This window comes from Canis lupus, chromosome 30 (assembly GCF_003254725.2).
Source record: "Canis lupus dingo isolate Sandy chromosome 30, ASM325472v2, whole genome shotgun sequence".
NCBI lineage: Eukaryota > Metazoa > Chordata > Mammalia > Carnivora > Canidae > Canis > Canis lupus.
In genome coordinates, this window is record NC_064272.1 from 38550913 (window position 1) to 38563091 (window position 12179).

The 12179-nt window shown below is 41.6% G+C and overlaps 1 protein-coding gene across 5 annotated transcripts in view; it reads right to left on the reverse strand.

Annotated features, from left to right (window-relative positions):
• The window catches only part of SIN3A (SIN3 transcription regulator family member A), a 74866-nt gene that overhangs the window by 57741 nt on the left and 4946 nt on the right, over positions 1-12179 (reverse strand). The window contains exons 1-3 of one of the 5 annotated variants that reach the window (XM_049104280.1): positions 11684-11982; positions 7317-7495; positions 4507-4598 (exon numbers count right to left, since the gene is read on the reverse strand). The exons of 2 other annotated variants lie outside the window; for them this stretch is intronic. The gene's annotated coding sequence lies outside the window, so the exon portion shown is untranslated. Of the gene's footprint in view, positions 1-4506; positions 4599-7316; positions 7496-11683; positions 11983-12179 lie in introns of those variants that run through there. 2 more of the 5 variants (XM_049104279.1, XM_025472120.3) reach the window with 2 other exon arrangements.

The window sequence follows — 12179 nt, forward strand, 5'->3', positions numbered from 1 at the left end:
CCTTCATCTCAGGGTGTGATCCTGGGGTCCCAGGATCGAGTCCCACGTCAGGCTCCCTGCATGGAGCCTGCTTCTCCCTCTGCCTGTGTGTGTGTGTCTCTCTCTCTCTGTCTCTCATGAATAAATAAAATATTTTTTAAAAAAGAAAAAAATCCAAATGGAAAACCCAACTTTAAAGAATCTTATGTTTTCATTTAAATTAAATTTCACAAATTAGGGGTGCCTGGTGGCTCAGTCAGTTAAACATTCTGCCTTCGGCTCAGGTCATGATCCCAGGGTCCTGGGACCTAGCCTCACATTGGGCTCCCTACTCAGCGGGGAGCCTGCTCCTCCCTCTGCTCGCAGCTCCCCCTGCTCCTCTGTGTGCTCTCTGACAAATAAATACAATATTTTAAAAATAAATAAATAACATCTTAAACAAAACAAAATTAACAACCCATTCTTCTTAAAAAACAAGACCTAATACCCATGCCTCCCTGAATCAGCTTTACATTCTTCTAATGACGTAGGCCTCAATCACAAGAGTTTGCCCCCCCCAGGCACATCTGTCAATGTCAGAAGCCATTTTTGGGTTGTCAGTTAGGGGACAGGAGTGCTACTGGCATCTCACGAATTCCCAAACATCCTACAATGCACAGGATAATCCCCACAACAAAGAATTATTTGGCCAAAATATAATAATGCCAGGTTGAGAAACCTCTATCTAATATAATGCTAACCCCATTTGGCACATAACCTTTTGTGAGCTTTGGTGGGATTACATTATACTGTGGTATGACAATTTTTATCAAGGTTGCTCAGAACAGTCATCTTGGTTGACCAAAACACATCACTACTTTCTTTATAACACATGATTTACCTTGAACCTTCAGTGTATCAGAAAAATGTTATCATTTACCATGTTGGTGAAAAACTTTACTAGAAACTTTAGTAAGAATTTAAATAGCAGGGGTGCCTAGGGGCACGCAGGTGGCTCAGTCTGTTAGGAACTGGACTCTGGGTTTCAATTTACGTCATGATGTCTAGGTGGTGGGATCAAGCCTTGAGTTGGGCTCTGCACTCAAGAGAGTCTGCTTGGATTTCTCGCTTTCCGCCTCTCCCCCCTCACTCCCAAGTGCCCACAGATGCGCACTCTCTCTAAAGTAAGGGAATAGGGATCCCTGGGTGGCACAGTGGTTTGGCGCCTGCCTTTGGCCCAGGGCGCGATCCTGGAGACCCGGGATCGAATCCCACATTGGGCTCCCGGTGCATGGAGCCTGCTTCTCCCTCTGCCTATGTCTCTGCCTCTCTCTCTCTGACTATCATAAATAAATAAAAATTAAAAAATAAATAAATATTTAAAGTAAGGGAATAAATCCTAAAAAAAAATAAATAAATAAGGCAGGGACACCTGGGTGGCTCATTTGGTTAAGCACGGACTCATTTCAGTGGGGGTTATGATCTTAGGGTTGTGGAATTGAGCACCTGGCTCCTCACTGGGCTCCACATTCAGCATGGAGTCTGCTTGAGATGATCTCCCTGTTTTTCCCACTTCTCTAAAATAAAAATAAATTTTTTTAAAAAAGAATTTAAGTTGCAAATCCAAATTTTTATTCTCTATTTTCCTGGGGTTTTTTTTCCTGGTTTTGAAGATATAAATACCCAAAACAGGCAATATCCTTTAAAACGCAACTAACTCGTCACCAACTATCACCCATGAAGTTGGAACACAGCCACTCTGTATATTTTGATTTCAGATACATCTCTAGTAAAGTTCTAGCTTATCATCACTTTGGAATTTTTTTTCATCACCAAACACAATACTTTGAAAACTTAATTCTTAATTTTATTGGAGAGAACAATCATCGTCTTTGTTCCATAACTGTAGGCATTCTCAGTTTTAGGCTAATAAATGCCAATTAGAATGACCAATCCAATGTTGTTTTTTTCATTTCTGTATCTTGTTTCCTTCCAATCACCTCTGTACACCCGCCTTTAGCAAGTGTCCACTCACAAGTCAGTTTTGGTGCATAAACATCCTGAAAGATTAAAGAATACAATTGCACACCCTTTTAGCAGATTAAAATGGTTCTGATTCATGTTGAAATACTTCATTCTGAAGTCCTTCTTGCTGAATGGTTACCTGGATAAGGACATCATTTTTTCTTACCCGTCCCTCAAAAATAGATGGTGCACGCATAAATTCTTCATTCTGAGAAAATTCATCATATCGTCATCTAAAGACTATATAGTCAGGACGCCCGGGTGGCTCAGTGGTTGAGCACCTGCCTTCAGCCCAGGGTGTGTTCCTGGAGTCCTGGGATCGAGTCCCGCATGGGGCTCCCTGCATGGAACCTGCTTCTCCCTCTGCCTATGTCTCTGCCTCTCTCTCTCTTTTGGGTCTCCCATGAATAAATAAATAAAAGCTATAAATAAATAAATAAATAAATAAATAAATAAATAAATACATACATACATACATACATACTACACAGTCTGCAAACTGGCTCATAGTCAATTTTACCATCATCACCCCAGTCTAGTCTGCTGCTGTCTGCTGAACTGTTTGTCTACTAGCTCCTCTAATAGTTTGTCTAGTAGCTCCTCTAGTGGGTCCATTAGTTTTCTTCTCTTTGCCATTACAGGAGGCAAAAAAATTAAGGATTACCAAATATGTTTCCTGAAACCTTAAAAAAGTTGTAAAAATAGTATAAAATATGGTCATATTCCCCAGATGCTAATGTCTTACAGAATGTTTAAGATGGTATCTCCCAACTTCTTGTACACTTTCTTGAAAGATGCTATAATGCTTCAGGCAAAGCAGTAAGAAAACTGAAGTGTAATAGTGATGATTTATTTTACCATTGAATTCTCCTTCTGGGCAATGCCATCATTCTTCCCTATTTTTACTATTTTAGTCTTTTTTAACATAATAGGGAATAACTGATGAGCAGTAATGAAATAATTCCTAGGATGATGAAATACCAGAATGTTTCAAGCTACAAGAAAACTACGAATATTAAGATCCCATAATATAGTTTACATGTATAACCCTAATAGCTAAATGAGTTTGTTTGTTTTTTTAATATTTTATTTATTTATTCATGAGAGACAGAGAGACAGAGAGAAACAGAGACACAGGCAGAGGGAGAAGCAGGCTCCACGCAGGGAGCTTGATGTGGGACTCGATCCCGGATCTCCAGGATCAGGCCCTGGGCAGAAGGTGGCGCTAAACCGCTGAGCCACCCAAGCTGCCCGCTAAATGAGTTTATACCATTAAAAAGTAAGTAAATAATCTCTGTTTCTTCTTCTTCTTTTTTTTTTTTTTTTAAGAGAGAGAACAGCAGCACCAGAGAGTTGGGGGGGCGTGTGTAGAGGAGGAGGACAAGAGAGAGAATCTTAAGCAGGCTCCATGCTCAGTGTGGAGCCTGGAGAGGGGGCTTCATATCATAACCCTGAGATCATGACCTGAGCTGAAATCAAGAGTCAGATGCTTAACTGACTGAGCCACCCAGGCAGGTGCCCGTCTCATTGTTCTTTTAAAGACCTACAATAAATAAAAGTCATGAATTAACTCTTTACAAGTAGTTAGTACAGCTCAAAAAGAAATTCAAAACTAAGAGTGGGTCCTAATGATACTGACTCTGTAAGCAGAAAATGAATAGCAAACTTTAGTTCAACTCAAAAGGTATTAAAAATTGTATCAATGTTAACTTTTAGACCTAGATCACTATCTTACAGTTTTGTAAGACACATTTGGGAAATCCGGGTGAAGGTTATATGGCAATTCTTTGTATTATTTTTGTAACTTCTTTTGAAGCCTAAGATTATTTCAAAATGGAAAGTTAAAAAAATTTAAGTATTAATAATATAGGAATATGAAAGAAGAAAATCATCCTGTAACCCTGATAAAAGATATAGACATTTAGTTTATGTGACAAGGTTTCTATAAATTAACTGAAAACGGAATAAAACAACAGCCTGAGCATAAATAATAGAAGATAAGCTAGCTACAGCTATAAAGAAAGCATTGTAAAGAACAGAACTTCAGGGGCACCTGGGCAGCTCAGTCAGTTAAGCATTCAACTCTCAATTTTGGCTCAGATCATGACCTCAGGGTCATAAGATGGAGCCCCCTTCAGGCTATGTGCTGAATGTGGAACCTGCTTAAGATTCTGTCTCTGGGGCAGCCCCGGTGGCGCAGCGGTTTAGCGCCGCCTGCAGCTCGGGGTGTGATCCTGGAGACCTGGGATCGAGTCCCACATCGGGCTCCTTGCATGGAGCCTGCTTCTCCCTCTGCCTGTGTCTCTGCTCCTCTCTCTCTCTGTCTCTCATGAATAAATAAATAAAATCTTTAAAAAAAAAAAAAAGATTCTGTCTCTGGCCCTCTCCCTCTGCCCTCCCCCCTCCCCCCAACTATCTTGCTCTCTACAAAAAAAAAAAAAAAAAGGACTTAAGACAGTTAAAGGGGGTAGGCAAAAAAAAAGGGGGGCGGGTAGGCAGATGAGTCACTTAACTTCATCCTACCTTTATTCTATTGGCTATATGTCTGCCCCCAACAGGTCTGGGTACACCTTTAACCAGCTTTGTATCCTCCACTGCGTAGCCAACGGTCTTGTCTATGGTAGAAATCAAATCATTCACTCATTCATGCATGCGCCCTCTAATATTCACGAGGCATTGTTCTAGGAGGTAGGGATATAGCAGTAAACCAAACAAAAATCTCCACCTTCATGATGTTTACCTTTTAGTGGGAAAAAAAGATAGTACACAAGGTATTCAGAACATTATACAGTGACAGCGCTAAGAAGAAAAAGAAGAGAAGGGTTTCTGAAGTTTTAGATATGAATATCCAAAGAATACCTCACTGATAAGGTAACTTTTGGGTAAAGGAAATAAAAAGCTAACCATGTTAGGGGAAGCATTATAGGCAGAGGGAACAGAAAATGCAAAGACCCTGATGCATATATGTGCTTAATATCTTGCAAGAATAGCAAAAAGGCTGTCTAGCTGGAGCAGAATGGAGGAAAGACAGACTGGTAGAAAATGAAGTCAGAGTGGTAACAAGGCTGAGGGTAGTAGGCAAAGGAGCACATGTTTGTTGTCAGATGTCATAAGGACCCAAGCTTGATAATCAGACTGAAATGGGAAGCCATTGGTGGGTTTTAAGCAGAAAAGCAACATGATCTGAGTTAAGCTTTAAGAGACTCACTTGAACTGCTGTGCTGAGAACAGACTAAAGAATGGCAGTAACAAAAAAAAAAAAAAAAAAAAATTAAAAAAAAAGATTTAAAGAATGGCAGTAACAAAGCAGAGGAACAGTTAAGGTAACTGAAATAATCCAAGCTAGAGATGTCGTTGAATTCACTGGTATAGCTGGGAGGAAGGTGGTGGTAGTGGTATTAAGTGGCCAAAATCTGCGTAATATTTTGAATATAGAGCAAATAGGATTTGCTGAAAATCAAATATGAAAAAAGACGGAAAAACAGAAGTCAAACACCTATTAAATATCCAAGAGGAAATATGAAGTGGGCCACTGGTTATTTGTCTACAGTACAGGGGAGAGGTCTCCAGCTAGAGAAATTTGGGAGTTATCAGCATTGTTTGGATTTTAGAAAGGTGATATAGTACACAAGGTAACTATCCTTAATTAAGCACATTCACATTTCTGCACCAAGTGAGCCAGCCTCAACCAGGCTGATGGCCCTTAATTATTTTTTTTCTTAGTTTTTTAAAAAAAGATTTTATTTATTTATTTGACAGAAACAGAGAGTGAGCACAAGCAGAGAGAGCAGCAGAGGGAGAGAGAGAAGCAGGTTCCCTGCAGAGCAGAGAGCTCAATGTGGGACTCTATCCCAGGATCCTGGGATCATGACCTGAGCGGAAGGCAGATGCTTCACGACAGAGCCACCCAGGAGCCCCTGGTGGCCCTTAATTAGTTGTGGAAACAAACTTACCAAAAAACAAACAAAAATTCTTGTGCTTCAGACCTGCAGACTAGGGACTATAGACCTGTATGTCCTTTAATATAAACAGCCCACAAATCAGCAAGGATATCATATCAGCAGGGCTGAGGAAGTGTCTGCATCCATGATGCTCTAAGTACAAATAACACAAACACACACAAGATGGAAAGGTGGTGGGCAGCCCGGGTGGCTCAGCGGTTTTGCGCCGCCTTCAGCCCAGGGCGTGATCCTGGAGACCCAGGATCAAGTCGCAGGTCGGGCTCCCTGCAGGGACCCTGTTTCTCCCTCTGCCTGTGTCTCTGCCTCTGTGTCTCTCATGAATAAATAAATAAAATCTTAAAAAAAAAAAAAAAGATGGAAAGGTGGTGTGTGGTACAAAAGCAAAAGAATGGAGGAGCAAAGAAGAGAGATTTGCCTTCCAAACTGCTGTTAGTAAATGCCAAACTGTGAAGCCAACTGCCACTAAACAGACGTAGTAGCCTCTGGTTAAACTTTAAGATGCAATTTCAGTTCAGTTTGTATACTTTATATCACCTATTATGTGCCAATAGTATCCTACACACTGAGCCTATCACGGAAGTTAAGTTCTGGTCTAGATAGACTAAGTCATTGGCGTAGCCCTCCGTGAGGAAAACCAGTAGCCCCACAAATGTACAGGGACAAAAACCTCTATATGTTTGGTTATACATGACAACAAATCTCACTAGGTAGGTCTTTTGAATAAAGAGACCCCAAAACAAAGTTACATAAATAAAGAAAGCCAAGGTTTTTCAGTGTCTTTAATTTTTTTTTTTTGTCTTTAATGTGTTGTTAAAAGACAATTAAGACAGGTAACTGTCTAAAGACAATGAGAATTTATATTTAGGGCCGCCTAGGTGGCTCAGTCGGTTGCACATTCCGATTCGATTTCAGCTCAGGTCATGATCTCAGGGTCATGGGATTGATCCCCACAATACACTGCGCTAAGCACAGGGTCTGCTCAGCCCTCTCCCTCTGCTCCTACCCCCCTGCACTTTCTCTCTCAAATAAATAATAATCTTAAAAAAAAAAAAAGTGGCAGGGGGCACCTGGGTAGTTCAGTCAGTTAAATGCCCGACTCTTGATCCCAGCTCAGGTCTTGATCTCCAGTTCGTGAGTTCAGGCCCCACGCTGGAGGGAACCTACTTAAAAAAAAAAAAAAGGTGGCACAAAACGAAAATCTTTGAAATATTTGTAAAGAATATAATGCAATAAAGGCAGAATGACAGACTACCTTGCTGGGTATGTTACTAGATAAACGTACCGCAACAAAAAAACAAATATCCAGAATTATTTACTTAAGCTGTAACCACAAAAAGATAAAAATTCCAAGACATTACTTCTACTACTCACTTATTGAAGTAGAAATAGGAAGACATGTGAAGGAAAGGAAGTATTAGGAAACAATAGTTGGCCATATGAATGTATCTTGAGCTTGACAGGGTAGCAGTAACATATGTGCCAAATCCATAATTTCTTCACTATGATTCTTAAACACCTTCCAAAGCAGTAGAAGCAATCAGGTCTGCAAACTGAAGAGAACAGGATTCACAAACTCTGTAAGAGACTACAATTCATGTGCGAATTTCAACATAATGCCACTCTTAACACCCCAAAGCACTCTCTTGGGGTACTTTGAGATGTCTAAGGTTATTCAATTAATAACTTGCTTCAACTGGATCTATGGTTTCAGGCTTCACCCTCCTCTTGTTCATTCAGTGTTCTCTCTACCTCCACCCCAAAGGTAGGCTCTCCCTCCTTTGAATTCCTTTCAGCTCTTTGTAGGTGACTCTCATGACACTCAACTTATACTGACGTGTAGAAAAATCATCATGTGTATATTTGCCTTTCCTTCAAAGAATGTAAACTTTTCCAAGACAAAGATTCTTCCTGTGTCAGCCCAGAGCTATTCAAGAAAGTGGTCAAGAAATGGGTGTTGACTCAATTCCCCTTTAGAATCCGAGTCCCAATCTTTTCCCTCAAAGATGCTTTCAAAAGCACACTGGTGGGTCCTCAAAAACTTAAACACAGGGATCCCTGGATGGCGCAGCGGTTTGGCGCCTGCCTTTGGCCCAGGGCGCGATCCTGGAGACCCGGGATCGAATCCCACATCGGGCTCCCGGTGCATGGAGCCTGCTTCTCCCTCTGCCTGTGTCTCTGCCTCTCTCTCTCTCTCTGTGTGACTATCATAAAAAAAAAAAAAAAATTAAAAAAAAAACTTAAACACAGAATTACCATTTGACCCAGCAATTCCTCTGGGTATATACCCAAAAAAATTCAAAGCAGGTACTTGAAGCAGTATTTATATACTCATGTTCTTCGCGGCATTATTCACAATAGCTGAGAGGTGGAAACAACCCAAATGTCCACCGATACATGAATCAAGAAAAGGTGATATATAGGGACGCCTGGGTGGCTCAGTGATTGAACATCTATCTGCCTTTGGCTCAGGTTGTGATCCCAGGATCCTGGGATCGAGTCCTGCATCAAACTTTCTGTGGGGAGCCTGCTTCTCCCTCTGCCTATGTCTCTGCCCCTCTCTGTTTCTCATGAATAAATCTTAAAAAAAAAAAAAAAGGTGATATATATACATATAATGGAATATTATTCACCATTAAAAAGGAAAGTAATTCTTTTTTTTTTTTTTAAAGATTTTATTTATTTATTCATGATAGTCACAGAGAGAGAGAGAGAGAGGCAGAGACACAGGCAGAGGGAGAAGTAGGCTCCATGCACCGGGAGCCCGATGTGGGATTCGATCCCAGGTCTCCAGGATCGCGCCCTGGGCCAAAGGCAGGCGCCAAACCGCTGCGCCACCCAGGGATCCCAAAAGGAAAGTAATTCTGACACATGCTACAACACAGATGAACCCTAAAGACGTTATTCTAAGCAAAATACACCAGACACAAAAGGACAAATACTGTATGATTCCACTTATGTAAGATACCCAAAGTAGTCAAACTCACACAGAGATAAAGTAGAATGGTTGTTGCTAGGGGCTGGGTAGAGATTTAAAGGGGCTGTTGTTGGGGTGCCTGGGTGGCTCATTTGGTTAAACAACTGACACTTGATTTAGGCTCAGGTCATGATCTCAGGGTCCTGAGATCCAGCTCCATGAAGGGCTCTGCAGCACTCAGTGGGGAGTATGCTTCTCTCTCTCCCTCTGCCCCCCCCCCCCCACCTCATGCATGCACTCACACTCTAAAATAAATAAATACATCTTTAAAAATAAATAAAGGGGCTGTTGTTTAATAGGTACAGAGTTTCAATCTGGGAAGATGAAAAGTTCTGGAGATGGACAGGCATAATGGTTGTTCAACAAAGTGAGTGTACTTAATGCCACTGAATTTTTACCCTTAAAAATGGTTAAAACAGTAAATTTTGTCATAGATATATATACATATATATTTGTAAACACAATTATTTTTAACAGACACTGTTCCTTCACTGTTTACTACCCTCAGACTGGACACAAACGAGTAGTGTTAAGAGCAGGGACTCTGGAAGTGGATGCTAGGGTTCAGATCTGGCATGGCCACTTGACCACAGGTCTCTAACCTCTCTGTGTCACTGTCTCATCTTTAAAACACAGACTTTACAGTATCCATTAGACAGGGTTTTCATGAATATTAAGTGGATTAATGTACAGTGCCCAACTCAGTGCCTGGAGCATAAGGGCTCAATAAAGTTCTTATTGGATGCCTAGGTGGGGCAGTCGGCGAAGCCTCCCACTCTCAGATTCAGCTCAGGTCAGTGATCTTGACCTGACCTGGCAGGGAGTCTGCTTGAGATTCTCTCTCCCTCTCCCTCTGCCCCTCCAGCTAGTGTGCCCTCCCTCTCTCTAGGATATATAAATACATCTTTACGAAGAAAATGACAGTTCTTATTATTCAAGTAGACAAGGGCATAGTTTTAAAAAGAATGTTACTGAGGCACCTGGGTGGCTCAGTCAGTTAAGTGGCTGGCGCCTGATGACGGCTCAGGTCCCGCTCTCAGGGTCCTGGGATGGAGCCCCTCACCCCACCCGTGCACTGGTTTTGACGCTCAGTAGGGAACTCAGCTTGAGGATTCTTTCTTTCTCTACCTCACGCCGCCTAACGTGCACGCGCTCTTTCAAATAAATAAATTTTTAAAACAATAAAATCATGTTAACTATCATTTTTAGGAGAATCTACAGAAAGTAAACTAGTAGTATTAATACTAATTTAGTAGTAGTATTACTCACAAGAGAAAGCCTTTTTTTTTTTTTAATTTATTCGTGAGAGACACAGAGAGAGAGAGGCAGAGAGAGACACAGGCAGAGGGAGAAGCAGGCTCCATACAGGGAGCCCGACGTGAGACTCGATCTTGAGTCTCCAGGATCACGCCCTGGGCTGAAGGGAGTGGCTCAATCACTGAGCCACCCAGGCCTCAGCCTTTTAAAGCACTTTACTAGATTACTGAATGCCATGGACATAATCTTGTAATCCCGGACTAAAATTTGCAACCATTAACATATGCCTTGCAAAGATCTCCAGTTATCTTGTTTGTACTTAAAAGGTAAACAGAACTACCCTTCGCCAAGAATCTTATCAAATTACCATATACATACCTTTTTCCTTAAGAAATAAAAAAAATCTTACTCTTGCGGTAAAACCTTCTTAATTACAAAATGCTACACTACCCAAAGTCTTCAACTCTGACAAAACTATAATATATATCATACTAATACTTAGGTAAAAAGCATTCACAAAAACTTTCCTAATACAGTGTAACCCAGTTCTTACTTGAATCCTTCAAGCATATGTGAGACTTCTGACCCTGGTGCACCAAGAGATAACATATTCTTTAAGGGCATGAATTAGGTCTTCCATGTTTCCCAGCAGACAGCATTGCGAATGGTGGGAACAACTATGTGTTGACCAAACCTTCCTCAGTTGTAGACTCTCCATATCTTCACTTTGTCACTTGACAGCATCAGAAAAAAACACCCAGGCTTCCTGTCTCCATGCTAATTCCAATACAGTCACCATTACTCAAATGAATAAGCTACCTCTGCCACTCCTACTTCCTTAACTGAGATGAGACTTACACTGCGCACATGAGTATAGAGCAGGGCAGCAAGTTCTCAGTCCCAGCTGAGCAAAGCACAAATCTACAATTTAATGTCAGAGAACTTGCTCAGATATCAGTCTATAAATATATTCCTTCTGTGTTTATTTTCTCATGAAAAGTATCAAAAACATGTAATTTCTCTTAAGAGAATGTATAAAGTCAAAGCAAAAATCTCATCTAAAATAGTTCATTAGGGCAGCCGGGATGGCTCAGCGGTTTGGCGCTGCCTTCAGCCCAGGGCCTGATCCTGGAGACCCAGGATCGAATCCTGCATCAGGCTCCCTGCATGGAGCCTGCTTCTCCCTCTGCCTGTGTCTCTGCCTGTCTCTCTCTCTCTGTATGCCTCTCATGAATAAATAAAAATCTTAAAAAAAAAAAAAAAAAAAGTATTTCATGAAATGTCCTAAGGCAACTCTCCAATACAGGTTGGAGGGCAATGCTAGGAAAGTCACATACACAAAACTACATCAGTCCCGGACCTCACCCTGTCCGTAACAAAACAGGGCCAAGGACATCATGTTTTATAGAATATAAATAGAAATGGTCTAGATGTTCTAACAGAATTACATAAAACCAGAAAAGAAGATTTCTCAAGAACACCTATAGTCCCGTAAATTGCAACTTACTTCTTCGGGGGGAAATTAAGCATACACAGAACCACCTGTACATTCAGAAATGCAAAAGCTGACGAAATCAAGAGTACTGCATCTAGTCCGAGAGGTCTTTTCGCTTCTTTTTTTATTTTTTTTATGAGAATCCCCCTCTTTTATAAACCCATCGTCTTTTAAATCGTTAAAATGTAAATGCAACCGTTCCCTTTTCTAAAATCTCAGCCTAGTTAGAGACTTTTTTTTTTTTTTTTTCCCCTCCCCTGGCCAAACTGGGTTTGAAGTCCTAGGGCACCTAGCCGCGGCCAAGTCTAAGTACCCACCACCCCATTGGCTCCGGGGAAACCCCGCCCCGTGCAGCCACAGTAACGAACGTCGAGGGAACTCCAAGAAAGGTTGTCCCCGGCCACACTGCCGCCCCCGGTGACTCTCCGCCCCTCCCCCACCGTCCCCACTGCGGAAGCGTGGTCGCCGCGCGGGCAGCCGCCGGGCTGCAGCCGCCAGCGGGGGGCCC